Source organism: Pseudonaja textilis, chromosome 7 (assembly GCF_049901715.1).
Source record: "Pseudonaja textilis isolate UNSWEBS1 chromosome 7, rPseTex1.2, whole genome shotgun sequence".
Classification (NCBI taxonomy): Eukaryota; Metazoa; Chordata; class Lepidosauria; order Squamata; family Elapidae; genus Pseudonaja; species Pseudonaja textilis.
In genome coordinates, this window is record NC_141996.1 from 15,234,772 (window position 1) to 15,247,960 (window position 13,189).

Sequence of the window (13,189 nt, forward strand, 5' to 3'; positions counted from 1 at the left end):
GCAATAAAGACATTCATCTTCACACAACTACTGAAGTACATGGGTTTAACAAATACTTTAGGTTGAGATAACTTTTTATAGGACACACATCTAGGAATTTGACTTGTCACTCATTTATCTACAATGCAACCTTCTCATTCTAGGTCATAAGTCTGCCTATCACTTTGTTTAACGAAAACTCCATGCCTGTGGTTAAGAGATTAAATTAATTGTTCAATAGCAATTGCTGAGACGAAAAATGACAACTTTTTTGTGCACTTTTGTAAGGGAAATAATTTGCTGTAGGTGCAAATGGGCCTATTTTGTTTGCATTTTTTAAAATAGAATGCTTTTGTTGAGCAATATGAAGCACACTGGAAAAAGTTCCATGCACTGTAAAAATTGTCTCCAATACTTTGAAAAGCCATTCGTTCCTTGACTTCTTTCCAAATTCCAGCAATTCTTTTTCCTCTCCTTCTCCCTCACTTCCAATGTCATTTTTGGGGGAGTTTTGTTACTTTCTTTATTTTTTTAAGAGAGAAGTCCACCAAAATCAATAATTCAGTAAATCGTAGTATACTAAATAAGTATTCTTGTTATACTGATAGTACTGCATAATAATGGTAGTATACTAAATGATTATTGTGAATACGTTTATTTTGTTAGCATTCTGCTGTGAATTGAACCTATAGATCTATCAGCTAATTTCAAATACTGCACCATATTTTGGCTTGAGCTATCCCTACATACACAGATTGAATCAACTACTCCTCTTCAAAGTCCATGCCTTGAGAAGACATTCCACATTCCCCTACTCAGAAATTTTCCTATATCCTCATAAGAATTGAGTTCCTTGGGGATTAGGCAATATACTGCCTTGAATGATCACTAACATGAATTATGTCAATGTGCCATTGGAATATGAGAGTAGCAAGAAAGCCAAGATTGCTAGGCTAGATTCGGAAGTCTAGAGCGTCTTCGAAAGCCATCTTGGCAAACCAGGCCAAATTTGTCAAACTAACAAGCCCTATGTGCAGGGGTGGGCTTTAAATAATTTAACAAACAGTTCTCTTCCTGGATGCTGGTGGGCGTGGCCATGGTGGGTGTGGCCTAGTTGGCCTCCTGCACCATTTTGGGAGCGAATATGGGCTGCAGGGTGTGTGTTTTCATCCTCCCCGGGCTCCGGAGGCTTTCTTCGAGCCTCCAGGAGGGCACAAATGGCCTCTCTGGGCTCTGGAGACTCTCTGGAGGTTAGAAATGGGCCTGTGCCTTCTGGTGGGGCTTTTTTTGCACTCTTCAAGCCTTTGCACCGACCCTGCACTTACTTGTGATCCAAAATGGGCTGTGTGGGGACTCCTGGGAGGAGAGGTGGGGCCATCCGGGGGTGGGATTTTCCAGTTCACCGAACTGGCCATAAAATTAAAAAACGGTTCGCATGAACTGGTGCGAACCAGTAGCAGCCCACCCCTGCCTATGTGGATGTTTCACTGATATTGCCTGCATCAAGCTCAAAGGAAATCTAGTGCTGGTGATTCATTGAAAAATATAGGAATAATATTTATTTTATTTATTTATCAAATTTTGAAAAAAACCCATCTCCCTCTCAGAGGGACACTGGCACTGTATAAATAAAATATTAAAATTTTTAAAACCTGTCAGACGATGATACCATTTTTTCCTTAAAGGAATAGGAAAAAAATGTTTGATTTCTTATTTGTCTTTCTATTTTTTGACATGAAGGCATTATTGTCTCACATATGACAATAACTTGATTCAACAATTTCATTCTCCTTGTACAATTACCCTGACAATACAGAAAACACAGTTTTATTGGGATATATTTTTGTCATTGTTGCTGTTATATTATCTCCAGCTGCATGCTAGTAGATGTTTGTTTTTCAGTTACAATACAGGCAGTCCTTGACTTATGACCACAATTGATCCCCAAATTTATGAATTTTGCCCCATTTTATGACCTTTCTTGCTACTGTTGTTAAGTGGATTATTGCAGTCGTGAAGTTAGTAACATGGTTGTTAAGAAAATTTGGCTTCGGTATTGATTTTGATTGTTAGGAGGGAAAAATATTGCAATATAATGTTCTTAAGAGCACCTCACATAATATGCTGAAGTGCCTTAGCAAGTTTTTAAAAACGTTTTCACTTTGTACCATAAGGATACCACTTTCTTTGTACACTTAGGCATTCATTTTCCCAGAATTATTTCCTAAATCTGCTGTTCTCCCATTACTAAATTAAAATAATATTTGAAAGGCATACTCATGCACATTTAATTGTTGAATTGAAGAATGCCACTTATGCTACAGCAGCAGATAGAAATACTTGTTTTATTTCTATACTTTTATCATAGTTCCTGAATCAGCATTAACAAGCTGTGACATGGTATTCAAGTCATTTAAAATTAGATCTTATTATGCAGACAAAAAATCATCTAAAAAATGTAGAAAAACCTGGGAGAATTTTAAAAAGATCCGTCTATCAATTTAATGCTTAATGAAAAAGTACAGAGAGAAAGAGGGAGAAAAGAGAAGGAAAGAAATAGAGATCATTAAATAGACATTGATTCCCTAATAGACTGAATTTTCAAAATTAAGTATTAAATTTTCTGGCACATTTCATATTATTGATGAGTTAAGAACACGTATCTCCAAAGCCCACCCACATAATTTAGAATAATCATTTAGGATAATCAATAATGCAAAGAGAATCTAGAACTGCAAAGCCTAGTTATGTATATTCATTTCTACTAGGATTAAGAATTAAGGATAAAGGATTTTTTTCAAAATCTCTAGTGTCAGAAGAACATGCAATGAAATTTATTTAACACTCATATTCCGGACTGGCATGAAGTAAATTTCTAAAAGTTATTTAGATTTGGTTTACGCTGCTATCTTGCGCACACTAATGATTTCATTTGGGTTGCAATTTAATGTGATTTGCTCCACTCAGAATAACGTTCTAAGGACTAGAATATAATTATTTGTCAGATTATGAGTTTGACAACTCAGCATCACCTAAAAAGGTCTATAATGATCCATGTTTTATAAAGAGGTAGCCCTCAACTTACAGCAGTTCATTTAGTGACTGTGACTTATGACCATTTTTCACACCTACGGCTGTTACAGCATCCACCTGGTCATAGGATCAAAATTCAGATGCTTGGCAAGTGGTTCATATTTATGACAGTTGCGGAGGCCCATATGATCTCCTTTTTCAATCTTCTGACGAGCAAAATCAATGGAGAATCTAGATTTATTTAACAACCATGCTAGTAATTTAACAAAGGCAATGATTCACTTAACAACTGTGGCGAGAAAAATTGTAAAAGGGGCAAACCCACTTAATAAATGGTTCACTCAGCAACATAAATTTTGGGCTCAGTTGTGATCGTAACTCGAAGTCTACCTATATAATACATTTCAAAATGCAGGTGAGAACATAATATTTTTGATAACTGTCAGTCGAATGTAGCCCAGACATGAAACGTCAACCACGAATACATTACTATTATGGTAGGGTTATAGTAACAAAATCTTAACAGAGCTCTGCAACAGGAAGGGCATCCAGCCAGTAAACACTCAGCTTCATTCAGTTGCCCACTCTGCAAGGGATTATGGAGTCATTAAAAGAAGAAGATATAACAGAATCTTACAATTCTGAAAATACTTCTCCTCTCCATTACTTTTATGTCCCAGATAACTAGAGATGGCCCCTTTTGAAATACTTCTGACATTCTCTCTCTCTCTCTCTCTCTCCCTCCCCCCTTCCCTCTCTCTTTTTCATGATGGTGGTATAGGCTGCAGCTATTCTTCCTGTCTCCCAAGGTCAAAACCCATTGCAGTAACTTAACAACTAACTTAATAAGATTATGTATTCAAAATACATCTGCAAAATATTATTTGTGTTTTGAATGTACTTGAAAATGTGAATAAAACATTGAAAACTCACGAGATACATATTCAAGTTGCAACAGGATTGGTAGATTTCATTATAAATTCAATGCAAGTTAGACATTGAAGTGACAAGTTTAATCAGATCATGTAGTCAGATGTTTCATGTCTTGATATTCCCCTGATGGTGGAATTGCCTTGTTTATTACCCCTCCTTATTCTGTCTGTGTCTGATGCCAGTATATTATTCATGCAGTTTGCTTATTCAATCACACATTACACGTCTATTTTATTTATGTTACTGCAATAGAAATGATGAGTGTTAAAATAATTTTAAAATAGAAAGGCAGGTTATTTCTGACAACTGTAACTGTAACTGTAATGTACAAATGTATACTTCAGGTTCTGTCGGTCTTTGCTTTGAGACTGCCCCATTAAATTCCCTATTTGCCTCATCAATTTTTCCCCATTCAATTCCCTACCTCCCAGCATTGTAGTCTCAAAGTCTAATTGATTAGCCCCATTGGATAAGCCTTAAGGACAAAACCCTAGAACCTCCTAAGCCAGGGGTGTCAAACTCAAGGACTGAGGGCCAAATCCGGCCCATGGGGTGCTTAAATCTGACCCATGGGACCACCTTGGAAACAATGCAGGATCAGCCCAGGATGCCTCTGCTTATGAAAAAGGAGCTTGGGAGGGCTGTGGGCTGCTTTCCCGAGTTCTGTTTTTGCTGGCAGAGGGTTGCAGGAGGCCATCGCAGCCGAAAACAGAGTCAAGAGCCCATTTTTGCTGGCAGAGCATTCAGGCCACCACAGACACCCCCGACATGAGTGGTGTCAAGCTGGCCACACCCGCCCTGGCCACGCCCACCCTGGCCCCCTGAGGTCAAACACAACCTTGATGCGGTCCTCAATGAAATTGACACCCCTCCCCTAAGTCAAATGAGGAGGAATTGCCAACAGATCAGATGTTCATTTTGAAGTGAACGAAGACATGCATTTTATTATCAGAACAAAGGAGGAGGCAGGCAATATAAGACCTTCAAGGCTAGAGTCTCAAATGATCGAACTGGTTAACCACTGGTTAACCATCTCTGGTCTGTGGTAAGAACTGTAAGAACCACTTGTTTCCCAGCAGAGATGGGTCCTACAGGTTTGACAACAGAGTCTTTGCCAAGCCAAGGAGCAGAGGCAGCTTCTGTCAGCAAACCCCGGAAAGACAGCGGCCAGCCCTGCAGACCAGGATGGTCAAGGGACAAGGTCATGCTCTCTATAGAGGTCAAGTGCCAAGCCTCAACTATTTCCATTTTGCCCTGATTTGTCTTCTGCTATACCACAGTCTTTAAATAGAGCCCTTACCTGTCTCTCTACTAATATTTATGGGTCTCTCTTACCACTCTTGCACTCTTGGATTTCAGGAAAGCCCAGTGTTATTTTTCCTCCATTTACCACTTCAATAATATTGATGAAGAATGAGGTGCCCTGATGGGGCCCCATCTTTGAAGCAAGATGGCCTTGAACAGGAAGAACCACAAACAAAATAGTCCTAGCACATTTTGAGGAAATGTATATTTTCATCAAAAGTCATCATGAATGGACCCTTTCCTCCACATCTTTTTTTTGTTGTGGTGGTGGTTCTTCAGGCTCCCCTTTCCCCACAAGCACTGAAAATTGGTGGTACAGCCTCTTGTTATCTTGAAACAGGAATGGTTAAGTCCAGGGATAGGATTCAGCCGTTTCAGGCTGGTTCGGGAAAACCGGATGTTAATTTGAACCAGTAGTTCCGATGACCAGCTGGTCCCGCCCCATTCCTCCCCACATCTCCCAGGAGTCCCCACATGCCCTGTTCTGGCTCACAGATAAGTGCAGGGAGATCACCTAGGCCCAAAAGGGGGCAGGGGGAGGGTGTGGCATGGGCCCACCCCATGCCTCATTTTGGCTCCCAGAAGGATGCAGGGAGGCCTCCTAGGCCCAAAATGGGGTGTGTGGGGTGTACCTGCTTGAGGCTCTTTTTTTGACCCTTCCCTGAAGAGATCCCTGCTTGTTTTCTACCCATGCAGGGAGGTTCACCTTCCCTGGCTGAAAAACTTCCCTGCTTCTCCCCCACCCTGTGTTCATCCTGTTCCCTTCCTCCTGATCTTTTTAATTGCAAATTATTATTATTATTATTATTATTATTATTATTATTATTATTATTGTTGTTGTTGTTGTTGTTGTTGTTGTTGTTAATCTGGTTGGTAGCTGAACAGCTCGAGTCCTACCCAAGGACCTAGGAACTGTTAAGGTAGCGTCGGAGGATATAAGCTGTTCCAAATAGGGTGTTTTTTTTTGTAGAATCAGGGTATTCAAGTCTGATAAATTCAGAATTTCCAAATGGCGAGATAGCCCTTTTGGTATTGCTCCAATGGCTCCAACTATAATTGGGATAATGCATAATTTCTTTTTCCCAAGTGGCTCAATTTGTAAGTCTCGATATTTTGTGATTTTTTTTTCTTGCTGTTTGTCTTCAATTTTATTATTAATAACAAGAACAAGGACAACAACAACAACAACAATAATGCTTCAAAGGTTTATTGGCTTATAAGCTGCCCAGAATTTCCTCCAAATGTAATAGGTAGGTAGACAGGTAGACAGGTAGACAGGTAGGTAGACAGGTAGATAGATAGATAGATAGATAGATAGATAGATAGATAGATAGATAGATAGATAGATAGAAAGATGAGAGAGGGGGGAGCACCATCCTTCTTTCTTCCAGCCACCAGCCCCCTCTCTCCTACAGTCCCACAAAACCCTACAAGTGTCTTCTTCAAGCAATGGAAAGAAGTTGCAACATTACTTCGCAGGAGGTCTAACTTAACAACTGGTTTAAGTTCCTTATAGGTACTTGGCTTGATTAAACCATAGTAAACTGATACGCCACAATTGATTGATTTCATTAAACCATAAACTATGTTTTCATAAACCATGATGAAGAGAATTTCAAAATTAGCGTTGGTGAAACCAAATCAAAGCATCACTTTTTATACCAGCCAGGAACAAATGTGTAGTTACTTCCTTCTTTTTGTCTATAGAAGCGACACTCCTACAGGAAATTTTCTGCAAGTCTGTGTAAAAATTTGTCTGCTCTGCTCCACTTAGCAAACATCTGTCTTTAATGTTGAAAGTGTGTAATTTTTCCTGTCACTTGGAAATTCCCAGCAGGAAATATTCTCCAATTCTGCAATTTTGCATTTGCTATTATTAATTCTGCCAGATTTATGAACTAATCGAATAAAACTCATAGAATATTCCCCCCTGACTACATCCTCTTTTTGCATAGCTGGTTCATCTTTCATCCTTGCCATCTCATAAATTCATCATATTTGTGTTTGGAAAACATTTTTCCCTCCAATGAAAACAAGCAGTGGATTTTAAAAAATCAAACTAGTAAATGGAATGATGTGTGAATGATGTATGAACTAAATGATGTGTCTGCAACTTTGGCTCAGAGACAGTCCAACACGTAGAGGCAGGGTCTCAGATGCAGGCAAGAAGAGCACACACTGAATACCACAACCAAGTAGCTGGCATTGTGCACAGGAACAACTGCACAGTATATGGGGTAGACTGTCCAAAGTTCAGATAGGAGATTCCATAGAAATGATGGACAATAACAGAGCCAAGATTCTGTGGGAGTTCTAGATCCAGTTGGACAGATCAATCAACCCAGAAGACAGCGGTGGTGATAGAAGTAGTGGTCCCTACTGGTAGTAACATCAGGAAGAAGGAGGAGGAGAACTACCAGGGCCTGAAGGAGGAAAGGGAGCAAGGGTCTTCAAACTTGGCAAGTTTAAGGCTTGTGAACTTCAACTTCCAGAATTCCTAAGCTAACATGACTGGAGGAGGAATTCTGGGAGTTGAAGTCCACAAGTCTTAAAGCTGTCAAGTTTGAAGACCCTTGAACTAGAGTGAATGAGGAAAGTAAGGGCCAGAGTGGTCACAGTGATGATAGGAGCACTCAGGGCTGTTAGTCCTAAAGCGGCTCCAACCAAACCCAGGAACAACATCAGAACATCTGCTCAGGAAAATGCATTGCTAGGAACAGCTAAGATATTGTGCAGAATCCTCAATTCTCCCCTGCTTCTATATGTTAAATTTAAAATATAGGAATATACTATTAGCCTTTTTTCCTAACACCATCAGAATGTTCAGCTGTTATTAATCATAACTATGTTATTTGTTCACATTAATTATTTCTGAATGTTTGTTTCACATTTCTATTTCACTGTTTCCATTTTTTAAATTGTCCATTGTTGACTTTAAATTCCAAAATAATTGCGCATAAAAACTTTTTGCTGTTATTGTATAGTGAAACTAATGGTAAGGACGTTCTTGCCCTTAGCATTGGCAGGGAAATAATGATTATAATACTATAACGGACTCTAGCCTCTACTCCTAAGGACATATCTCAGAAAGCAAAGTTTGCTCCCTTTTCTCTTATTCCAAAGGAGCTAAAGAGGGCTAGATAAGGTTTTGAGGTTTTACTCAACAAGAATGTTCATTTTGGCAAATTTTCAGATTCCTCTCCTATCTGAGTTCACGTTTGGTTTAGCTTTGCAATTTTATTGCTGCCAGCTCACTCTGTCACCCACAAAATACGGGGTTAGAGACTCCTAGAAACCTTTCAATGCCAGGAATGGCAACCACAAAAATAGTCACTCTCTCAGGACTTTGTAAGCAGGAGACAAACCACAGATTTATCCCTTCTTGGAATAGGAAGAGGGAAGGACACCGGGGTCACCTCAAATGAAATTGGGTATCTATGTCATGTTGCAGGTGGGGAAGGAGACATGACCACAGGAAATAATTGGTTTGCCAAGCAAGAGACATTCTCTGTTGCAATACTCTCATAGAAACCCACTGAAATCAATAACTTGCTCTTATAAACAGTGCAGGGAAATTTTAGCCTTCCAGGAGCAACAAGGCCATTGTGTTAAATGACAGCTTGTCAAGAGGTCTAAATTAGACTTTTTTTTTCCTGAATGTGCTGCTGAATTATTGATCTAAATTATACCTAAGTTTTGGTTCAGAGACACCTAAAGATTATTTGCATTCATCTTCTTTAAGACATTTTAAGTGTAAATCTGCACCAGTTGGCAACATTGTAAGATGCCTTTTTAGATTTAGATTGTGTGTGTATGTGCGTGTGCCTTTGAGTTCCCACAGATTTCTTGGCAAAGATTTTGAGTGGTTTGTCATTACCTGCTTCCTAAGTCTGAGAGAGAATGATTATTCCAAGAATACTCAGTTGGCCTTCTGGCCAGTGGTGGGATTCTACCGGTTTGGACCAGTTTGGGTGAACTGGTAATTCTGGTGAGCATTTGGCCCCGCCCATCCGCCCCGCTCTTTCCTGTGCTTTATTTCCTGGTTTTTTAGCACAGCTGATTCGCGCAACAGAGCAGTTTGCCGCACCTTAGCTGTTTTAGTCACCGAGGCTGCAGTAGAAGGTAAGTATTAGAGTTGAAAATAAGCTTTTAAAAATGCTGAGTACACATGTAAAGGGCGCGCTCACTAAACCAGTTATTACACCAGTTGAATCATACCAGTGTTTCTGGCTACGATGGGACTAGAAATCACAGTCTCCCAGTGTCTAGCCTGATGCCTTAACCATTACATTAAACTGGGTCTCTTTTTTTAGACATAGTGTAATAAAAATATTCAAGAGAGTCTGCTATAAGTGAGATGTGGAATTTATTATATTTTAAAATGGTTTAATTCCTCCATAGACTGTTTGGTGCACACTTTCAATCACCTGTAAATAAAGACTCATTTACCTCTAAAAGATTGTACAGTCAATTCTCCTAAAACCATTAATTATTATTAAATGGAATTTATCAAAACACCTCACTCATAATTTGTGACGCTGGCAGAATTTATGAGCTTTTTTTTAAAAAACCTACAATGAAATAAGAAGAAAAATACAACATAAAATCTCTGTGGCGCAGTCGTTAGAGTGCAGTACTATAAGCTACTTCTGCAACCAGCTGCCTACAATTTGACAATCCAAATCCCACCAGGCTCAAGGTTGACTCAGCCTTCCATCCTTGAGGTGGGTAAAATGAAGACCCAAATTGTTGAGGGAAATAGACTGACTCTGTAAACCGCTTAGTGTGGGCTGTAAAGCACTGTGAAGCAGTATAGAAGTCTAAGTGCTATTGCTATATCAAAACACACTCAACACATTGTTAAGGCTCGGTATGACTAAAACTCATTTTCACAACCGAATTGGCTCATTTACTATCTTGACCCAATATTTGGGAGAAAAATTAATCTTCACAGCTACAGATATTCTTTGGCTTATGACTGGTCGCTTAGTAACTGCGCAAAGTTATGATGAACCTACCTGAGGAGATAGTAACAACCCAAGTTCAGCAAAACCATCATAAAATGCAGTCACATGACCCTGGTCATCCTCCCCACGGTCATGTGACTGCCTCTTATGATGGTTTTGCTGAAAACTGGCAGTACTTCTCATTTTCAGTAAAACCAAACCATGGTGAATCACTGGTTTGCTTAGCGACCATGGTATTTGCTTAATGGCCATGGCAGTTGCTTTAGGACAGTAGTGAACCACCACAAAAAAGTTTGTAAAATCAGGTTGGTCACATGACTGACCCATTTTATGACCATTACAATTTATGACCATAATGGCCAGCTCCATTACAGCCATATATCTCAAGGACTACTTGTATCAGAAAGATAATAGAGTCAGGGCTATCTTCAGGGTGAAGTGAGCTTGGAGAAAGCACATCTTCATGGTTCCATTAGGTGATATAACTTCAAAGAAGGGATCTGGAGATACCCACCCCTGTTCAGTCTTGCGGGATGGGCATAAGTAACAGGAAATAGGTGGTCCCATGCCTTGTGTCATGTAGGTCTTTATAAACAGCACTTTGACTCCTATCTGAAAGCTTGTTAGGAGTCAGTGCAACTTGTGGAGTAACATTGGTGAGGAGTCCTTATGTCAACTCATAAAACATTTCTATGCCTGTTTTAGGGTTGCCACAAACTGTTGTGGTTAGCCGGCAGCAGGTGCGGATGGCTGAAGAGAACGAGGACTTAGATGAGGGGCCAGGACCATTAGGGAGTGGACTGCTGCCTCGTGGGGGCTGGCAGCAGCGATGAGGAGGTTCCCGAGGAACCTGTGCCAAGTGCGCGTGCATGCAGGATTGCTCGCAGGAAAGAGCACTGCAACAGCACAGGCGACTCGGGAGTAAGGCTGCAAGGTAATGGCCCCTCCTTCAAGAAGATAAAAGCCAGCTGTGAAGCGAACGTTCTTTGCAGGAAGCAAAGACATTTTGAAACTCAGCCTCGTGGACATTACAGTATCTTAATGAAATATTTCTTATCTGTGATTCTTGGCAGTCTCGTACTGTTTTGGCAAGGTTTGTGCTTATCAAAGTTAATTAGTTTGCAGCAGCCTTTTAACCAGGGATTCGTAAGATTCTTTAAAAGGTTTCTGTTCCCTTTGGTTATTGTTTGTCTTATTGGAAAAGGGTTTGGGTCAGAACACATCTTGAGAGCAGATTTATTTATGAATTCGATTTCTACACTACCCACCTCACACAAGTGACTACGAGTGATTGGCAAACATAAAATCCCAGACCAAAGAATAAAAATAAAAGTTATTTCTCAGTAGCTGCTCTATTGATCCTCTTCCATGCAATGGGGAACATCCATGAATTCTCCAAGGCTACCGATTCATCTACAATAAGGGATTAAAAGTGGCATTCTACAACTCCAGATCACAATCTCACTGCTCCAAGATAAAACCAAGTGTGGCACATGGCCCTTCTGTATCAGGCAATTAGCTCCATTAAGTACTGCAGGTCGGTAGATTAGACTATAAAATCAACACCTGAGGAAAACTAAAACTACCTTTATTAAGACTGGCATAATCACAGAATCTTGTAATTCTGAATGTCCTGAACCCTTTTCCGCCCCATTATAATTCAGTAAATTAGAGTGGTGTGTTTGTCTGAGCCACATCTAAGTATTGATCCGGACAGTTTGGACTTTTTTTAAAAAAAAGCCTTTTTGCAGGGGTGAGCTTGAAAATTTTTAGCAAAGGGTTCTCTGTCTGGTTGCTGGGTGGGCATGGCCATCATGGGTGTGGCCTAGTCGGCCTCCTGCACCATGGTGGCAGGAGGGGTGGATTTTTGCTCTCCCTGGGCTCCGGAGGCTTTCCTTGAGCCTCCGGGAGGGTGAAAATGGCCTCCCCGGGCTCTGGGGGCTCTCTGAAGCCTGAAACAGGCCCATTTCCAGCCTTCCTGAATTTCCGGGAGGCCCATTTTTCACCCTCCCTGAACCTCCACATGTGCCCGGCACTTACCTGCATGCAAAATGGGCCGTGTGGGGACTCCTGGGAGGGGAGGGGTGCGGTGGGCAGGGCCACCCAGGAGTGGGATTTGGGGGTTCTCTGAACTGCACAGAATCTTAGCTAGAGGGTCTCCTGAACCCCTGCAAACCCCCAGAAGCCCATTCCTGCCTTTTTGCCTGAGCAATAGCTTCTGTATATCTCTAAAGGCCCTCAGTAAGCTGGATCAGGGATGGCAGAGTGACGTTCTTGAAGATTATAAACCTAAGGAACTCTATTGCCAACCAAAGCTATAGTATCCAACAGAAGCTCAGATGTAGAAGCCGCTACACCGAAGTAAAGCTGGCAATCCTACCTGATCCCAGAGCCCAATTTCAAAGTGTCTCACATCTGGTTATCTTCACAGAAGCACCCCTGAAAGCCACAAATGTCTTCCAGAGAATCATAGCCATATCCCTTATGTAGGAGACAGACTTGCCAAGCAAGGGGAGGAGTCAAATGGGGACTTTATTTAGAATCCCTACGTGGGCACAAGAGGGTGAAATCTGACCTCCTCCCACCTTGAATGCCATTGAGTCTCATCTAGTTTCACCCAGGTGCAAATCATCAGTCTAGGAAGATTCCTGTGTATAGGCTTGAGCAATAAAATAATTAATTGAACATTTTAAGAGTGGGTCTGGTTGTTTGTGCCTGATGCTTGCATAGGTATACAGATAGTCCTCGACTTATAACAGTCATTAAGAACTGTTCAAAGTTACAATGAACCCCCAAAAGCTTCTTACAACTGGATTCCAAAGTTCCAATATCTGTTCCACTCCCCACACAACGATTTGGGTGCTTGGAACCCAGACTACCTTTTGAAGCATCCCATCGTCATGATCCCAACTTACAACTGGTATTTACTTCTGGTTTCTGGAGAAAAAGATGCCATAGCTAGCAATCTTTTA